Below are 20876 nucleotides of genomic sequence, written 5' to 3'. Positions count from 1 at the left end.
GGAATCGCTAATTTTGCAATTCCTTAAATGCAATGTATGAAGCTAAAGAAAATTGCTAATTGTCCCTAAGGAATCGCAAATTACCATCAACTTCAAGTTGGTGGTAATTTGAGAATTTCTTGAAAAATGCCCATTTTTGCATTTTTCTAAGTGCCATGTGATGCACATACATCCCCTTAGGGCATGTATGTGCACCACATGTGCACCCATGCTTATTTCAGGGGTGCAACAGGGTGTCCTTTGGACACTCCTGCGCCCTTGAAATTATTCTCAATTTGCGATTTACAAATTGTGAATCGCAAATTGAGAATAAATTCTCATTCCTTCCTATGGGCCTCCTGGCTCATAGAAATGAATGGGAAAGTATTCCTTAATTGCGAATTCTCAATTTGCGAATTCGCAATTAAGGAATATCAAGAAATCGCAAAAATGTTGCGATTTTCTTGATACATACCAATTAGCGATTCTGAAATAGCGATTTCTTAAAAATCGCTATTACAGAATCGCTAATTGGTACCTTGATACATATGGCCCTAAGTGCCTTCTGTGAATTCCAAAATGGTAGTAAGTTTAGGATTTTGTCTTAAGTTGTTTCTGTGAATCAGGCCCCAGAACTTTCCACCATAGAAATGTGAGGAAAATGTGTTTTGTTTTACAAATTTTGAGGTTTGCATGGGATTCTGGGTAACAAAGCCTGGTGAGAGCCAGACAAGTCACCCCATCCTGGATTCCCCTGGGTATCTAATTTTAAAAATGTATAGGTTTGCTAGGTTTCCCTAGGTGCCGGCAGAGCTAGGGTACAAAATCTACAGCTAGGCACTTTGCAAAATAGTGTCAGTTTTCACTGTGAAAATATAGTGCATCGACTCTTTGTTTTGGGCCATTTCCTGTCACGGGCTCTAGGTCTACCAACACAAGTGAGGTACCATTTTTTATAAGGAGACGTTGGGGAAAGTGAGGTGGGGGGAATTTTGTGGATGCACGCAGATTCCAGAACTTTCCACCACAGAAATTTGAGGAAAATATATTTTTTAAACAAATGTTGAGGTTTGCAAAGGGTTCTGGGTAACAGAACCCAGTGAGAGCCAGTCAAGTCACCCTATCCTGGATTCTCCTGGGTGTCTAGTTTTCAAAACTGTATAGGTTTGCTAGGGTTCCTGTAACGACCTGGGGTTGCCCCAAACAGTGGTATGTGGTCCAGCTACAAAGACGAAAAGGTCAAACTCTACCTCTAACCCATTGTACCCTCTGCAGAATGTCGACACGAACATAGACTCTCAAACAGAACACTGGCCCTTTAATGAGGATTGGGAATTCCAATGGGAGGAGTCACGTCAGGACACAGAGACGTTTTATGCCACGGAATACGAATCAGTACTGTGCTTGTTCACCCAGGAGGAGGAGACGGAGAAGCGGAGCGGAGTAGGAGAGAGCGTCGAAGCCGAGCGGAGTGCGGAGAAGCGGGACGAGACGAGGGCGGGAGTCGTTGCAGGAAAGAGTGAGGACGAGAAGCCAGGAGGCCACCGACACCACGAGCCGCCCAGCCATACACCCGCGGGAGGTGTATGGCTCAGCCAGGTACGTGACAAACTCCGGGGCTGGGTCAAAGGCAAAACTACGAGTACCGTCGAACCCTGAGGCATCCCCTACCTATCTTGGTGTACCCCTTTCCTGAGCACTAATTCCCCATCACGTCGGCATCTAAGTTAGGTGTGTTGCACCGGTAGGGTGACCCTCACTCCCTTTCCCCAGTGAGCAAGTAGAACGTGTGAACAGAACACTGATACCTGCTATCTTTCTCTCCCTGTGCACTCAACCGAGCGGCAAGACGGAGATTGACGAGCCTGTTCCGCGAAGAAGACTCGACAGGGAACACCGAGCCTCGGCAGCGGAATCTGGGATCAGGAAAGCCGCGAGAAGTCGTTCTCCAAGGGGGAAGTTAACATCTAAAAAGAAAAGTTCAGACTCTTTGTATCTGAAAATAAACCCTACGAAAACTAAGATCAGCGTCTTGCCTATTCCTCCCGCACCCGTAACAGTTCCCTATGTGCTGGCAGAGTTAGGGTTCAAAATCTAGAGCAAAAAACGGGTCAGTTTTCACTGTGAAAATGTGGTTTTGGGCCGTTTCCTGTCATGGGCACTAGGCCTAACCACACAAGTGAGGTACCATTTTTATTGGGAGACTTAGGGTAACACAGAATTGTAGACTGTTATTAGCTATTGACCATCGATGCATTTCTGCCTTCCAAATGAAAGACAATGTGTAAAAAAGAAGTCATTTTGAAAAATGACCTATAATTCTCATGCTAGTGTGGGTACTATCTGCTGCAGGCTTCTCCAACGAGTAGCTCGTGAGCTACTGGTAGCTCTCTAGCTACCTGTGAGTAGCTCTCCTGTGTGTTGTCCAGCCTACTAAATTAGAAGCTTTTGTTTGATTGAAATAATGTCATACCTGCTAGCTTACAACAAATTTTCACTTTTTGAGGGGGCAGGGCCTGGTGCTGAGAGTGCAGAGGCACGCTGACCCTCGCCAAGTCCCCTACCCACTCCCCTTTAAACACAAAAAAAAGGGTCATCGAGGCTGTCCCTGATGTTCTAGGGTGTTTTTACACCTTTTATGCACCTTGGCTGGTTACTGCCTTCAAAAATGAGCTGGAAATGCACTGTTTACAGTGGTTTTCAGCTAGTTTTCTCTACCACCGTGAGATTTCAGCTCCTCCCGGGGGGACTTGTCAAGGGAGCTGAAATCGTGTGACACGCGATGGCACCGTGTGAGTTGGCAGGTCTGTAATATATGTATCAAACCTAAAACAATTGCCTTAAACTATCTGGGCCCTTCCAGAAATAATTACCGTTTCCTATAGTGAAAAATATCTTTATTTTAATTATTTACATGAAATGTTTTCACAGTGTATGAATCAAAGAAAAAATCCAAAACAATCAAGTGCTTCCATAAACAAACGTCACCTATACATGAAGATTTAAAAAGTTCTCTAAAATAAACCACCTATATCTTATGGGCACCGCTTATAATTCATACTTTCTCAACATTTTGAATATATACAATAAAAAGTAGCTCAAGTTTCACAAATATTGTTTCTGAGCAAGTCGTTTATAGAAATACTGTCAAATCCTTTATGGAGATACTGTTATCGAGGCTGTCCCCGATGTTCTGGGGTGTTTTAACACCTTTTGTGCACATCAGCTGGTTACTGCCTCCAAAAACAAGCTGGAATCCACTGTTTGCAGTGGCTTTTAGCTCGTTTTCCCAACCGCAGTGGAATTTCCAGTCCTCCCTGGGGGACTGTGTGAATGGAGCCTAAATCGTGTGACACACAGTGGCACCATGTGAGTTGGCAATATATGTATACCAACATTGAAAAGTGCGTATTTGATATGAAAATGTATGTCTTTTCAAACCCCATAATTTCTAAAAGCTATTTAGATCTGGAATCTGATTGATAAATATGAGATATAAAATGATAGAATTATTACTAATGTTATTACCTTGGTGCCAGGGGGCATTGCATCTGTGGCTGTTATGTATTGCCCTTGTAGGGGCATTCCAAATTGCATTGCTGCTGGCAATCCTACACTGAGGAGATCGTGGCTGGTAACCGTGCATAGGGATACCACTAATATACTCCTATCTGATGTGTTCAAAACAAATACTATTAGTAGCTCGTGAGGATTTTCATTGAGCATAAGTAGCTCTTGTAAGTGGAAAGGTTGGAGACCCCTGATCTACTGTTTCTAAACTCTATATTTTGTTCCAATTTCAGAAATACATAGGTGTCTTTTATGCCGATTTTTCCATATATATGTATTTTCCCAAATTAATTGCTATGTACCCTGTACATAATAAAAAAATCATTGCAAGACGCTGCTCAGTTATTGGCTCTTGGTTCGGGGGGTTCATGCTGAACCCACAAGTCCTATATATCCCCACAACCAGAAGGGTCCAGCGGATGTAACAATATATTGCTTTCAAACAATTGTCATAATTAGAAGAAGTTACAGGTGAAAACGTTGACACAAATGGCTGTTTTTTTCAACTAATTTTCAATGTTTCCTATATTCAACGGTCAGTTTCTATAAAGAAACCTTGAAGGATTTATACAAATGACTCCTTGCTGAATTTATAATTTTGTCAACCTTTCTAAAATGTATAGCTATTCAGGATCCATTATTGCTTTCAGACCCATTTATACCATTAACTGGAAGGAGGTTGAAAGCACAAAAAATAGCAAAAATAGGATATGTCCCAGAAAAATGCCAAAACTGTGTAAAAAAATGTAGTTTTCTGACAAAAGTCTGCTTTTCCTGAAAGCTGGGAGGATGTTGATTTCAGCACCACAACCCCTTTTTTGATACCATTTGCTTTCATCTTTATCCCTTTTCCCCATTTTTCCCAAAAACTAAACAAAATTTCGGCTAACTTCTGGGTCCGCTCCAGGGGAATCCACAAACCCTGGGTACCTTTAGAATCCCCATGATGTTGGAAAAAAAGATGCAAATTTTGCGTGGATACCTTATGTGGTCAAAAAGTTAGAGGGGCCTAAGCGTAAACATCCCCAAATGGCAAAAAAAAGGCTTAGCTCAGGGCAGGGAAGGCCTAGCAGCGAAGGGGTTAACATATGAAATATAGAAATATTAACCTGCACAAAATGTCAACTACCAATGTACAGATTGCATGTGCGTTGCGGGGCTCAGCATACGTCCTAATTATTGGGGTCCCTCTGAGTTTGTTTCAGTATAAGACTTCACACTGGAAGGGTCTGCTTCTACTACAAATCCTATGGATTGCATGTGTGTATTGGGTTCAGCACACGTCCTAATGACTGGGATCCTTCTGAGTTTAAGTATAGGACTTCACGCTGAAAGGGTCTGCTTCTACTACAAATCCTATGGATTGCATGTGTGTGGTGGGCTCAGCACACGTCCTAATGACTGGATTCATTCTGAGTTTAAGTATAGGACTTCACGCTGAAAGGGTCTGCTTCTACTACAAATCCTATGGATTGCATGTGTGTGGTGGGCTCAGCACACGTCCTAATGACTGGATTCATTCTGAGTTTAAGTATAGGACTTCATGCTGGAAGGGTCTGCTTCCGGTACAAATCCTATGGATTGCATGTGTGTGGCGGGCTCAGCACACGTCCTAATGACTGGGATCCTTCTGAGTTTAAGTATAGGACTTCACGCTGAAAGGGTCTGCTTCAGTACAAATCCTATGGATTGCATGTGTGTGGCGGGGCTCAGCACACGTCCTAATGACTGGGATCCTTCTGAGTTTAAGTATAGGACTTCATGCTGGAAGGGTCTGCTTCAGTACAAATCCTATGGATTGCATGTGTGTGGCGGGGCTAGGCACAGGTCCTAATGAATGGGATCCTTCTGAGTTTAAGTATAGGACTTCACACTGGAAGGGTCTGCTTCCTGTACAAATCCTATGGATTGCATGTGTGTGGTGGGCTCAGCACGCGTCCTAATGACTGGGATCCTTCTGAGTTTAAGTATAGGACTTCACACTGGAAGGGTCTGCTTCCTGTACAAATCCTATGGATTGCATGTGTGTGGTGGGTTCAGCACGCGTCCTAATGACTGGGATCCTTCTGAGTTTAAGTATAGGACTTCACACTGGAAGGGTCTGCTTCCAGTACAAATCCTATGGATTGCATGTGTGTGGCGGGGATCAGCACACGTCCTAATGACTGGGATCCCTCTGAGTTTAAGTATAGGACTTCACACTGAAAGCGTCTGCTTCCGGTACAAATCCTATGGATTGCATGTGTGTGGTGGGCTCAGCACACGTCCTAATGACTGGGATCCTTCTGAGTTTAAGTATGGGACTTCACACTGGAAGGGTCTGCTTCTACTACAAATCCTATGGATTGCATGTGTGTGGCGGGGCTCAGCACGCGTCCTAATGACTGGGATCCCTCTGAGTTTAAGTATAGGACTTCACGCTGGAAGGGTCTGCTTCCAGTACAAATCCTATGGATTGCATGTGTGTGGCGGGGCTCAGCACACGTCCTAATGACTGGGATCCTTCTGAGTTTAAGTATAGGACTTCACGCTGGAAGGGTCTGCTTCCAGTACAAATCCTATGGATTGCATGTGTGTGGCAGGGCTCAGCACACGTCCTAATGACTGGGATCCTTCTGAGTTTAAGTATAGGACTTCACGCTGAAAGGGTCTGCTTCCACTACAAATCCTATGGATTGCATGTGTGTGGCGGGTTCAGCACACGACCTAATGACTGGGATCCTCCTGAGTTTAAGTATAGGACTTCACACTGGAAGGGTCTGCTTCTACTACAAATCCTATGGATTGCATGTGTGTGACGGGTTTAGCACACGTCCTAATGACTGGGATCCCTCTGAGTTTAAGTATAGGACTTCACGCTGGAAGGGTCTGCTTCTACTACAAATCCTATGGATTGCATGTGTGTGGCGGGTTCAGCACACGTCCTAATGACTGGGATCCCTCTGAGTTTAAGTATAGGACTTCACGCTAAAAGGGTCTGCTTCAGTACAAATCCTATGGAGTGCATGTGTGTGCTGGGTTCAGCACACGTCCTAATGACTGGGATCCCTCTGAGTTTAAGTATAGGACTTCACACTGGAAGGGTCTGCTTCCACTACAAATCCTATGGATTGCATGTGTGTGGCGGGGCTAGGCACAGGTCCTAATGGCTGGGATCCTTCTGAGTTTAAGTATAGGACTTCACACTGGAAGGGTCTGCTTCCTGTACAAATCCTATGGATTGCATGTGTGTGGTGGGCTCAGCACACGTCCTAATGACTGGGATCCCTCTGAGTTTAAGTATAGGACTTCACGCTGAAAGGGTCTGCTTCCACTACAAATCCTATGGATTGCATGTGTGTGGTGGGCTCAGCACGCGTCCTAATGACTGGGATCCCTCTGAGTTTAAGTATAGGACTTCACGCTGAAAGGGTCTGCTTCCAGTACAAATCCTATGGATTGCATGTGTGTGGCGGGTTCAGCACGCATCCTAATGACTGGGATCCTTCTGAGTTTAAGTATAGGACTTCACACTGGAAGGGTCTGCTTCTACTACAAATCCTATGGATTGCATGTGTGTGGCGGGCTCAGCACACGTCCTAATGACTGGGATCCTTCTGAGTTTAAATATAGGACTTCACGCTGGAAGGGTCTGCTTCCATTACAAATCCTATGGATTGCATGTGTGTGGCGGGCTCAGCACACGTCCTAATGACTGGGATCCTTCTGAGTTTAAGTATAGGACTTCACGCTGGAAGGGTCTGCTTCAGTACAAATCCTATGGATTGCATGTGTGTGGCGGGGCTCAGCACACGTCCTAATGACTGGGATCCCTCTGAGTTTAAGTATAGGACTTCACGCTGAAAGGGTCTGCTTCCTCTACAAATCCTATGGATTGCATGTGTGTGGTGGGCTCAGCACGCGTCCTAATGACTGGGATCCCTCTGAGTTTAAGTATAGGACTTCACGCTGAAAGGGTCTGCTTCCAGTACAAATCCTATGGATTGCATGTGTGTGGCGGGTTCAGCACGCATCCTAATGACTGGGATCCTTCTGAGTTTAAGTATAGGACTTCACACTGGAAGGGTCTGCTTCTACTACAAATCCTATGGATTGCATGTGTGTGGCGGGCTCAGCACACGTCCTAATGACTGGGATCCTTCTGAGTTTAAATATAGGACTTCACGCTGGAAGGGTCTGCTTCCATTACAAATCCTATGGATTGCATGTGTGTGGCGGGCTCAGCACACGTCCTAATGACTGGGATCCTTCTGAGTTTAAGTATAGGACTTCACGCTGGAAGGGTCTGCTTCAGTACAAATCCTATGGATTGCATGTGTGTGGCGGGGCTCAGCACACGTCCTAATGACTGGGATCCTTCTGAGTTTAAGTATAGGACTTCACGCTGGAAGGGTCTGCTTCTACTACAAATCCTATGGATTGCATGTGTGTGGCGGGGCTCAGCACACGTCCTAATGACTGGGATCCTTCTGAGTTTAAGTATAGGACTTCACGCTGGAAGGGTCTGCTTCTACTACAAATCCTATGGATTGCATGTGTGTGGCGGGCTCAGCACACGTCCTAATGACTGGGATCCTTCTGAGTTTAAATATAGGACTTCACGCTGGAAGGGTCTGCTTCCATTAAAAATCCTATGGATTGCATGTGTGTGGCGGGCTCAGCACACGTCCTAATGACTGGGATCCTTCTGAGTTTAAGTATAGGACTTCACGCTGGAAGGGTCTGCTTCAGTACAAATCCTATGGATTGCATGTGTGTGGCGGGGCTCAGCACACGTCCTAATGATTGGGATCCCTCTGAGTTTAAGTATAGGACTTCACGCTGGAAGGGTCTGCTTCAGTACAAATCCTATGGATTGCATGTGTGTGGCGGGGCTCAGCACACGTCCTAATGACTGGGATCCTTCTGAGTTTAAGTATAGGACTTCACGCTGGAAGGGTCTGCTTCTACTACAAATCCTATGGATTGCATGTGTGTGGTGGGGCTCAGCACACGTCCTAATGACTGGGATCCCTCTGAGTTTAAGTATAGGACTCACGCTGGAAGGGTCTGCTTCCACTACAAATCCTATAGAGTGCATGTGTGTGCTGGGTTCAGCACACGTCCTAATGACTGGGATCCCTCTGAGTTTAAGTATAGGACTTCACACTGGAAGGGTCTGCTTCCACTACAAATCCTAAGGATTGCATGTGTGTGGCGGGCTCAGCACACGTCCTAATGCCTGGGATCCTCCTGAGTATAAATATAGGACTTCACGCTGGAAGGGTCTGCTTCCACTACAAATCCTATGGATTGCACGTGTGTGGTGGGCTCAGCACACGTCCTAATGACTGGGATCCTTCTGAGTTTAAGTATAGGACTTCACGCTGGAAGGGTCTGCTTCAGTACAAATCCTATGGATTGCATGTGTGTGGCGGGCTCAGCACACGTCCTAATGACTGGGATCCTTCTGAGTTTAAGAATAGGACTTCACGCTGGAAGGGTCTGCTTCAGTACAAATCCTATGGATTGCATGTGTGTGGCGGGCTCAGCACGCGTCCTAATGACTGGGATCCCTCTGAGTTTAAGTATGGGACTTCACGCTGGAAGGGTCTGCTTCAGTACAAATCCTATGGATTGCATGTGTGTGACGGGCTCAGCACACGTCCTAATGACTGGGATCCTCCTGAGTTTAAGTATAGGACTCCACACTGGAAGGGTCTGCTTTCAGTACAAATCCTATGGATTGCATGTGTGTGGCGGGCTCAGCACACGTCCTAATGACTGGGATCCTCCTGAGTTTAAGTATAGGACTTCACACTGGAAGGGTCTGCTTTCAGTACAAATCCTATGGATTGCATGTGTGTGGCGGGCTCAGCACACGTCCTAATGACTGGGATCCTTCTGAGTTTAAGTATAGGACTTCACGCTGGAAGGGTCTGCTTCCACTACAAATCCTATGGATTGCATGTGTGTGGCGGGGCTCAGCACACGTCCTAATGACTGGGATCCTTCTGAGTTTAAGTATAGGACTTCACGCTGGAAGGGTCTGCTTCAGTACAAATCCTATGGATTGCATGTGTGTGTCGGGCTCAGCACACGTCCTAATGACTGGGATCCCTCTGAGTTTAATTATAGGACTTCACGCTGAAAGGGTCTGCTTCTACTACAAATCCTATGGATTGCATGTGTGTGGTGGGGCTCAGCACACGTCCTAATGACTGGGATCCTCCTGAGTTTAAGTATAGGACTTCACGCTGAAAGGGTCTGCTTCAGTACAAATCCTATGGATTGCATGTGTGTGGCGGGCTCAGCACACGTCCTAATGACTGGGATCCTTCTGAGTTTAAGTATAGGACTTCACACTGAAAGGGTCTGCTTCAGTACAAATCCTATGGATTGCATGTGTGTGTCGGGGCTCAGCACACGTCCTAATGACTGGGATCCTCCTGAGTTTAAGTATAGGACTTCACGCTGAAAGGGTCTGCTTCCGGTACAAATCCTATGGATTGCATGTGTGTGGCGGGCTCAGCACGCGTCCTAATCACTGGGATCCCTCTGAGTTTAAGTATGGGACTTCACTCTGGAAGGGTCTGCTTCCACTACAAATCCTATGGAGTGCATGTGTGTGCTGGGTTCAGCACACTTCCTAATGACTGGGATCCCTCTGAGTTTAAGTATAGGACTTCACGCTGGAAGGGTCTGCTTCCACTACAAATCCTATGGATTGCATGTGTGTGGCGGGGCTCAGCACACGTCCTAATGACTGGGATCCTCCTGAGTTTAAGTATAGGACTTCACGCTGAAAGGGTCTGCTTCCACTACAAATCCTATGGATTGCATGTGTGTGGCGGGGCTCAGCACACGTCCTAATGACTGGGATCCTCCTGAGTTTAAGTATAGGACTTCACGCTGAAAGGGTCTGCTTCCGGTACAAATCCTATGGATTGCATGTGTGTGGCGGGCTCAGCACGCGTCCTAATCACTGGGATCCCTGTGAGTTTAAGTATAGGACTTCACGCTGGAGGGTCTGCTTCCACTACAAATCCTATGGATTGCATGTGTGTGGCGGGCTCAGCACACGTCCTAATGACTGGGATCCTCCTGAGTTTAAGTATAGGACTTCACACTGGAAGGGTCTGCTTCCAGTACAAATCCTATGGATTGCATGTGTGTGGCGGGGCTCAGCACACGTCCTAATGACTGGGATCCTTTTGAGTTTAAGTATAGGACTTCACGCTCTAAGGGTCTGCTTCCTATACAAATCCTATGGATTGCATGTGTGTGGTGGGTTCAGCACACGTCCTAATGACTGGGATCCCTCTGAGTTTAAGTATAGGACTTCACGCTGAAAGGGTCTGCTTCCACTACAAATCCTATGGATTGCATGTGTGTGGCGGGCTCAGCACACGTCCTAATGATTGGGGTCCTTCTGAGTTTAAGTATAGGACTTCACACTGGAAGGGTCTGCTTTCAGTACAAATCCTATGGATTGCATGTGTGTGGCGGGGCTCAGCACACGTCCTAATGATTGGGATCCTTCTGAGTTTAAGTATAGGACTTCACGCTCTAAGGGTCTGCTTCCTGTACAAATCCTATGGATTGCATGTGTGTGGTGGGTTCAGCACACGTCCTAATGACTGGGATCCCTCTGAGTTTAAGTATAGGACTTCACGCTGGAAGGGTCTGCTTCCACTACAAATCCTATGGATTGCATGTGTGTGGCGGGGCTCAGCACACGTCCTAATGATTGGGGTCCTTCTGAGTTTAAGTATAGGACTTCACACTGGAAGGGTCTGCTTTCAGTACAAATCCTATGGATTGCATGTGTGTGTGTCGGTGCTCAGCACACGTCCTAATGATTGGGATCCTTCTGAGTTTAAGTATAGGACTTCACGCTCTAAGGGTCTGCTTCCTGTACAAATCCTATGGATTGCATGTGTGTGGCGGGTTCAGCATCTGTCCTAATGACTGGGATCCTTCTGAGTTTAAATATAGGACTCCACACTGGAAGGGTCTGCTTCAGTACAAATCCTATGGATTGCATGTGTGTGGCGGGCTCAGCACGCGTCCTAATGACTGGGATCCTTCTGAGTTTAAGTAGAGGACTTCACGCTGAAAGGGTCTGCTTCCATTACAAATCCTATGGATTGCATGTGTGTGGCGGGGCTCAGCACACGTCCTAATGACTGGGATCCTTCTGAGTTTAAGTATAGGACTTCACGCTGGAAGGGTCTGCTTCCAGTACAAATCCTATGGATTGCATGTGTGTGGCGGGCTCAGCATCCGTCCTAATGACTGGGATCCTTCTGAGTTTAATTATAGGACTTCACGCTGAAAGGGTCTGCTTCCAGTACAAATCCTATGGATTGCATGTGTCAGGCGGGGCTCAGCACACGTCCTAATGACTGGGATCCTTCTGAGTTTGTTTCAGTATAGGACTTCACGCTGGAAGGGTCTGCTTCAGTACAAATCCTATGGATTGCATGTGTGTGGCGGGGCTCAGCACACGTCCTAATGACTGGGATCCTTCTGAGTTTAAGTATAGGACTTCACACTGGAAGGGTCTGCTTCAGTACAAATCCTATGGATTGCATGTGTGTGGCGGGCTCAGCACGCGTCCTAATGACTGGGATCCTTCTGAGTTTAAGTATAGGACTTCACACTGGAAGGGTCTGCTTCTACTACAAATCCTATGGATTGCATGTGTGTGGCGGGTTCAGCACACGTCCTAATGACTGGGATCCCTCTGAGTTTAAGTATAGGACTTCACGCTGGAAGGGTCTGCTTCCAGTACAAATCCTATGGATTGCATGTGTGTGGCGGGCTCAGCACACGTCCTAATGGCTGGGATCCTTCTGAGTTTAAGTATAGGACTTCACGCTGGAAGGGTCTGCTTCCATTACAAATCCTATTGATTGCACGTGTGTGGCGGGCTCAGCACACGTCCTAATGACTGGGATCCTTCTGAGTTTAAGTATAGGACTTCACGCTGGAAGGGTCTGCCTTCAGTACAAATCCTATGGATTGCATGTGTGTGGCGGGCTCAGCACACGTCCTAATGACTGGGATCCCTCTGAGTTTAAGTATGGGACTTCACGCTGGAAGGGTCTGCTTCCAGTACAAATCCTATGGATTGCATGTGTGTGGCGGGTTCAGCACACGTCCTAATGACTGGGATCCCTCTGAGTTTAAGTATAGGACTTCACGCTGGAAGGGTCTGCTTCCAGTACAAATCCTATGGATTGCATGTGTGTGGCGGGCTCAGCACACGTCCTAAAGACTGGGATCCTTCTGAGTTTAAGTATAGGACTTCACGCTGGAAGGGTCTGCTTCCGGTACAAATCCTATGGATTGCATGTGTGTGTCGGGCTCAGCACACGTCCTAATGACTGGGATCCCTCTGAGTTTAAGGACAGGACTTCACGCTGGAAGCGTCTGCTTCAGTACAAATCCTATGGATTGCATGTGTGTGGTGGGTTCAGCACACGTCCTAATGACTGGGATCCCTCTGAGTTTAAGTATAGGACTTCACGCTGGAAGGGTCAGTCATAGCAGATACATCTCCACACCGTTTTTTCCTTCTCACCTGTGCAACATTTGATTTAAGATTCCTGTAGATCAAGAGGGTCCCTATGTACACAGTCAAGTATTAGGCAAAGACAGAAAGTTTCTGATTGATACAGGGGCAAGTAGGACTACCATCAGTCATGACGAGGTTCCAGGGGCTCCACTTTCAGGCTCTAGAAATGTTTCCCTTTTCTCACCTGTGCAACACAGTAGTAAACTTTACTGCTGCATTGTGTATGCTGCAAATAGGTGTAATTCCTACGTTCGCCCGGCACAGACAGTGCACTCACTATAATTCTTTTACTCTGGACAGACTGCATAAGGCACACTACTGGATAAAAGAGGGGGGTCTTCAGACTGTAGAACACTAACCATTGCCTTCAGATGATGTTTAATCCCCTCCGTATTATTAGGCTACATCAAAATTACCTGTAGAAGAGGTTGGATTCATTCTCTGATTCATTCTCTGATTCCTTCTCTGAGCCCTCCTCGATGCCATTGGAGCCTTCACTGTTGCTCGGGATACTCAGAGGAGCATGAAGCATTGAGCGGTATTCAGGTATGAGTTGCGTCTCTTGAGCTGCTAGGGAGGGATATATATAACAGATACAGAGACAGGAAACTCCACTTAGAAAGTGCTGATGGCAGCTTTCTGCAATCTGTGTGTGAGGGGAGATGAATGATGGGGGTGCAGACCCACGTGTCACTGTGCACCGTATGTGTGTATGTATGTGTGTGTCTTTTCAACTTAAGGGGTGGGCAGAGAACGTCCCTCCACCACAGGAGGGGAGTTAGCCAGCCACAACCCCCTGCCCCAGGCCTGGTCCCTGCTTCTGAACCCAGCCAGGTCGGGTGAGCCTGCCCTGTCCCCGATGCACCCCCGTTCCCAGCAACTGGACCCTCGGATGGCTTGCAGGACCGGGAGGGCTCCAGCACCCCAGGGACTGCCAGACGGAGCTCAAGCCCCGGTCTGACCTTGTGGGGGGATGAAGGGAAGTACAGCTAACCCTGCGATGGCCCTCAGACAGGCATATCCTCAGGAGAAACCCGGCCCGCTAGGTGCGTTCGAAGTGTCGATGATCAATGAGTCCTGAAATTCATACAAATTTTCGCAGCTAGCTGCATTCTTCATTGATGTGCGAGCCGAGTGATCCACCGCCAAGAATCACATTCAACTTTTTGAAAATGTTCACCTACCTGTGGGCACAGGAGAGGTGGGAGGAAGGCGACGGCCTTCCATCCACCACCCGTGCGGCAGACGACCCGGGCACCCTGTTTAAGGCTTCCCCTCTGGAAGTCAGAATGCACCGTTGGGAGAAAAAAAACACGTTACCATTCACTTGGCCTGGGAGACCCACCCACCTGCGGGCAAGGGGGCTCCCAGTGTGATGGGACCAGGCAGCCCCACCACTGCCGGTCCCTCCTGGATTAACCGGGAGGGACTGCATGATACTTCAAACCCCTCAGCCTGTACACCCGGACTGCCCGAGCCATGCCAGCCGGCTAGTGAGTAGCCCACCCCACCCTTGCCCGGGTAGGAGGTGCCGAAAGGAAGAGCCAGGCGGCTCCCCATCCCGCATACCTCCTACTGAGAGCAGCCCAGGTTCCCCTCGGAGGCCCTTAGGCCCTTCTCGGCATCGTTTATGGTCGGAACTATGACGGTATCTGATCGTCTTTGAACCTCCGACTTTCGTTATTGATTAATAAAAACATTCAAGGCAAATGCTTTCCCTTTGGTTCATCTTGCGCCAGTCCAAGAATTTCACCTCTAGCGGCACAATACGAATGCCCCCGGCTGTCCCTCTTAATCATGGCCCAGTTCTGAAAACCAACAAAACAGAACTGGAGTCCTGTTCCATTATTCCTTGCTGAAGTATTCAGGCGACTGGCCTGCTTTGAGCAGTCTAATTTTTAAACTCTTCTGTGTCAACTTTTAATATACAATAATATTCCTTAAAAATCACTACTGTAACCAAAACACTTTTACTCAACTGTTTACAGGAGATGTCCCAGGACTGAATCTAGGATCCAGTTCTGTGGTTAGAAAAGTAGTCCATAAAGTAACTAATTGCATCTAACTAGAAATTCACATTGAGCTCAATGTTGCATTGTGTTTGAAATTGTGTTGCCCATTGCAACAACTGTAACTACTGTACTTAAAGGTCTATTGCTTATTTGCAAAGTATTTGAACTAAATTAATTCATTCTGAGAAAGTATATATTGTAATGTAATGTATAATGTAATTATAATGTAATTTAAAAAATAAAATATCCAAAAATAAATAGTTTAAAAATATGTAGTAAATCAGTATCAAAAAAATAAATATAACAATTAATATATTTAAAATTGTCATTTACAAAAACTTTGAAATTCACTGGAAAAAACATAGGCTTCGGACATGTTATAGTTAGGAATTAGCATTTAAAAAACCTTTGAAATTCACTGAAAAAATCATAGGTTTCAGACATGTTATAGTTAGGAACGAGCATTAAAAAAACCTTAGACACGTCTCTGATACCAACCGCCCCCAATTGGGGGCGGTTGGTATCAGAGATGCGTAAACAACTGGATCGCTGTGAGTTCCTCCATCTGACTATGGTGGGAAGATGCAATGTTCTTAAAATGTTGATCTTGCCGAGAATATTATATTTATTTAGGGCAGTGCCTTTGGAGACTCCGGAAAGTAGTCTTGCTTTGTTGCAATCGATATGTGCCAGATTTATATGGGCCCAGGGCAAAGCACGTAGTGCAATGCGGTATATGGTCCTACCTAGGGAACAGGGGGGTTGGGCTGTTCCAGATTTTACGTTGTAATATTTCGCATGTATGATGCAGCATATGAATATACTTTTTACTGGTGCTGAATCAGCAACCAATGCGGAATCCCCCTCCATTTATCAAATGTTGCTAGGATGCCAAAAATTGATTGTTTATTAACGTGGATGGGAGTTACTACAAGCGCACTCGGTTCAAGGTTATTATCGCTGCTTACAAAGTATGGACAGCGGTTAAAAAAAAGTATGGGGTGGAGAAGATATCTTGGTATACGCCTTTAACAACAACTATCCTTTTTTTATCAGTATTTTGGGACCGGTTGATGTGTAAATGGCGGGACAAAGGGGTATGTACAGTTAGTGACTTATTTCTGGTAAATGACATGAAATCTTTCGACCAATTAAGTGATCAATTCCGTTTACCTCGAGCTGACTTCTTTAAATATTTACAAATTCATGATTATTTTTAAAAAATCAGATGGAGAATTCAAGCTAATCCTCTTGTTGAGGCTGTCAGGAAATGCTCACAGATTGGCACACTGTATACCTTAATGTTGGATATATTAGATAACGATTTGGAAGCTCAAAATCATAAATTGGACAACCGATTGGGCGGTCAGGGTATCCAACTGGAGACTTCCTTAGAGCTGGCTGGACGATTATTCATGTCAGCAAATTTGCACGCCCAACATTTTAAAACAGCGTTCTATTTATATTACATGCCAGCCAAATTGTCCGGTTGTGTAAATGGGGCTAAGTGTTTTTGCGCTGTGGGACCAACGCTGCTGATATTGTGCATGTATTTTATTCATGTATGGCGCATTAGCCACGTTTACAGGACATATAGAGAAATTTCTGGCTGAGATTTTGAGGGTACCAATACAATTATCTGCCACTCAGGTTCTGTTGGGGGTTTAAAAGGAATCGACAGCTGATACTTTACCCATACATTCTGTATATTTGATTTTTCTTGCTACGGTCGTTGCAAGACTCTGCTTTGCATCAATGTGGCTACAAAAGGACCACCCATCTTTTGAGTTATGGAGGGCAAGGTTTCTGTCAACTTTTAATTTGGAATATAGTCTTTCTGCCGTGAAAGGCAGACGAAAAAGGAAACTAGATTGCCAGATAGGGGGGGCAGTTATGATTTACATGGAGGAATAAAAGTAGTACCTTGTGCTTTCATTATATCTCTCTCTCTTAGTTAGAATGAGTGTATTTCTGTTTTCCAGATAGAAGCAGTTATAACAAGATTATTTGCGATTAGTTTTTGTAATTATAGGCAATGGACAGTCGGGATTGATTATAATTTTGATATGTTGTATTGTTTTTTTTTTCTGTCTTCGCTGTGAATTATTTGTTCTTTGAGAGAAATTATGTTATCTAATTTGTTGAGTTTATGAATGTATTTATACTCATGGACTTTAATAAAAATACATTAAAAAAAATAAAATACATAAAAAACCTTAGAAATTCACAACCATGGGTTTCAGGGGTGTTATAGTTATGCTGGACATTTCACTCGTACAAAACCATTGAAATTCCTCAGTTATAGTTAGGTCTACCAACTGTAACTCGTGCGCCTGCAATCCACTGCTGCTGATGTCACATATTACATCATTCATTAAATGGTCAGTGACATCACTGATGACATCATTGATGACATCTCAAATGATATCACTGATGACATCATCCATGTGAAAATCTGGTACACCTCATCAGACACTAGTATAACCTTTCAACACTCATTATAAAATATGGAGTACCATATTTGAAACCATTGACACACCAATACAAGTTTCTAAAAACCCATTCAGGGATTCCTAGATCTACACATACATCTAAACACTTACCTATAGATTCACTTATACATGCTGACAAAGATCAATAGAACACTATCAAATATACTTATACACCTACATCAACATTACGCACCAACATACATCCTATTCACAAATGTAATCATCCTACTCACTTATGCAAACAATTGATTATACTTACATTTACTCAGCTACACACTTATACAAACACCACTTCATTTATTCATGTAGTGTATTATAAAATCACTATTACGAGTTTACGCTTATCCATACAGTCACTTGTACAATCACTGAGTCTTATGTATACTTATTTATATACAACAACTGTCACATACACTGCCTTTTAAATTTGTACTTTGTTGGACATGTATAATTGAACAATATATTTACTCATCACTACACCCATAAAGACATTCACTCACCCAAACAACTGTTTCTACATGCAGTCTTAACTTCATATCCCTACTAAATCAATTATTTACACATCTTTGGACAGTCACACACCTCCCACCCAACCACACACACATTCACTCTCCCATACAAATACTCACTTAACTAATCAGTAACTAATATAGACTTTCACATAGCTACTAACCAACCTATGCAGTAGGTTACACAACAAGAGACAGAGTGATACAGATATTCACACAGTTTAATCACTATCCCACATATTTAGTAAGACACTTTAAATTAGTTACTTAAACAGTCAATCACACTGCTAGTAAATCCTCCATCTAGAGATCCATACTTCCACTCATTCTTCAATGCACATTGCTATATATATAATACATATTTAAATATTGACCCAAACCACATTCACTGGATGATGCCATCAGTGATGTCAATTGAGATGTCATCAGTGATGTCATCAGTGATGTCACTGACCATGTCATGAATGATGTAATATGTGACATCATCAGCAGTGGATTGCGTGCGCTCGAGTAATAGTTAGTAGAACTAACTATAACGGAGGAATTTCAATGGTTTTTGTACGAGTGAAATGCCCAGATAACTTTAACACCCCTGAAACCTATGGTTTTTTTCAGTGAATAAATATATATATTTATATATATATATTACCTACTGGCGGTCGCCAGTAGGTAGTTTTAGTTAGGACCTATTTACCATAGGAAAATGGTAACATTCTATTCCCAATAACTTTGGCGCCGGTTGATGAATCTTCGCGAAATTTTGAAAACTAATTCTTCGTTGAAATCAGCTCCTATGTTTAAAGTTTGGGGGTGAATTGGCAAGAGGGGTCAAGAAAAAAGGGGGGTCCCAAAACGTGTTTTCTCCATGTTCATTTCCGTAGGAAACTTTAGACACGGCTACAGGTCGAACGGGTGAACGGAATTACCCCAAATTTGGCAGGGAGTAGGGTCTTGGTCTAGAAAGCATGCTTTTGTTTATTTGGTGTAAATTCATTCAGTAGTTTTTGAGAAATATCGAAATTTACAGATATCGAAATTTGGGAATTCTGCCATCTGATTGGCTGAGGCGTTACGAGCACGAGCTTGCTGCTTATTGCCTTGCTTGCTGCCCTAAGCCTACACCTCTCCTTCCGTCCTATAGCGCCAAGACGCCTCGGCATAAGAGCGCTCGAAAAATAGTTCAGTCAGTCAGTCATTGGCTGTGATGGTGTTGCAACTAGGAACTGTTGGCCGCCATTTTGGGATTCCTTAGAAGCGAGTAAGGGGAAAAAGGGTGAAAAAAGTAGGAAAGGAGGGTAGGAGCACTGTAAGCTTTTTGGGGGAGTGCGAAGTGAAGTAGTAACGGTTACCGGTCTGAAAGTGCGGTGTTGATCAGAGTGACATGGTGATGATATGATATGGTGCTACACTCGGGTATGAAACCGAGATTCTAAACCCTGAGGTCATTGCTGCAAAGTGATGTGGTCTGGTGTTTGCAGCATACATGTGCAAGTAGTGTTAGTAGGCGTTTATACCATACAAGGAGTGGGAAGAGAACTACTGACCGCTACTGTGTGTTTATAGTATAGTGGAAGCGGGAAACAAAGTATTTACGCCTACCGGTGTGAAGACTTGGGAATCAAACCAAACTGATTGCTGTAAAGTGATGTGCTCTGGGCATTGTAGGATACTAGCCGCTGTAGTATAAGTGTGTAAGTAGTGTTAGTATGCGATCATAATATATAGGGAGTGGGAAGCAAACTACTCACCCCTACTGGTGTGAAGACTCAGGGATTAAACCGTGAGCCCAAATTGTGAGCTCATTGCTTTAAAGTGATGTGCTCTGGGCGCTGTAGCATACCTATGGAAGAAGTTTTAGTTTACGTTTATACAATATAGGGAGTGAGAAGCAAAAAACTTACCCCTTCCCGTCTCAAGACTCGTGGATAAAGCCATGAGCGCATTGCTGTAATGTCATGTGCTCTGTGTAGCTTTCCAATGTAAGTCATAGTAGAATGTCAGTATGTAATTCTACTAGAATCTAAGTATGTAATGTTAGAATGTAGGGCTGTCATGAGGGGAACCTTGCAGAGTTTGTACACGGTGCTGGAGAAGACGGTTGCCTTGCTGTCTGCTCCTGTTGGTGTTTTTTCAGGTGTCTTGTTTTCTTGTAATAAATCTACTTACTGGATCAACTGCTGTCTGCCTCTTCACTACGTAAAATTGGCGACGAGCGGAGAAGTTAAAAAGAAAGCACCACTCACCAATATTTCAAAATTGCTTGGGTTGTGCTGAAGACCTGTTTTAATCGTGTTGCTGTTTCTACTCATGTCAGGGTCATCGGCTCATTGAACTGTCATCCGACTCCTGGTAAGATTTATATTTTGCTCTTCCTCTGCTTCTTCTGTACATTCATGAAGGCTGATAGCCAGAAACCGGTCCTTGGATGCTTGATTCCGGTCTGGGAAAGACATGGCTTGGTAGTTCGGACTGGACTGTTCCCATGAGGCACAGGGTGAGAGCTGATTTGCATACAGCCAGTGTCTAACCCAGGTTGGTGTGGAGTGCAAAAAACGATGGATTCAGGCCCAGATCCTTGTACTGGGGTGAATGTATGACACTGTTCTACATTCTGTCCATCAACTGTGTTTTTTGCAATTTTCACCCAGAGTGTGCTGGGTATGCTCAGACGTGAGTCCCAGGCTCTCCACACCACTGGAGTCAAGCTATCCAGGCTGATGAAGGCTGATAGCCAGAAACCGGTCCTTGGATG

General features: G+C 44.8%; 1 protein-coding gene and 1 pseudogene across 1 annotated transcript in view; both read right to left on the bottom strand.

The window, feature by feature from the left end:
- The window catches only part of LOC144769997 (erythroid membrane-associated protein-like), a 201249-nt gene that overhangs the window by 109683 nt on the left and 70690 nt on the right, over window positions 1-20876 (bottom strand). The gene's annotated exons all lie outside the window — the stretch shown is intronic.
- Window positions 14113-14265, bottom strand: LOC144771157 (5.8S ribosomal RNA; annotated as a pseudogene).

Source organism: Lissotriton helveticus, chromosome 7 (assembly GCF_964261635.1).
Source record: "Lissotriton helveticus chromosome 7, aLisHel1.1, whole genome shotgun sequence".
In the NCBI taxonomy this organism is placed as follows: domain Eukaryota; kingdom Metazoa; phylum Chordata; class Amphibia; order Caudata; family Salamandridae; genus Lissotriton; species Lissotriton helveticus.
This window is presented reverse-complemented; position numbering and strand designations above follow the sequence as displayed.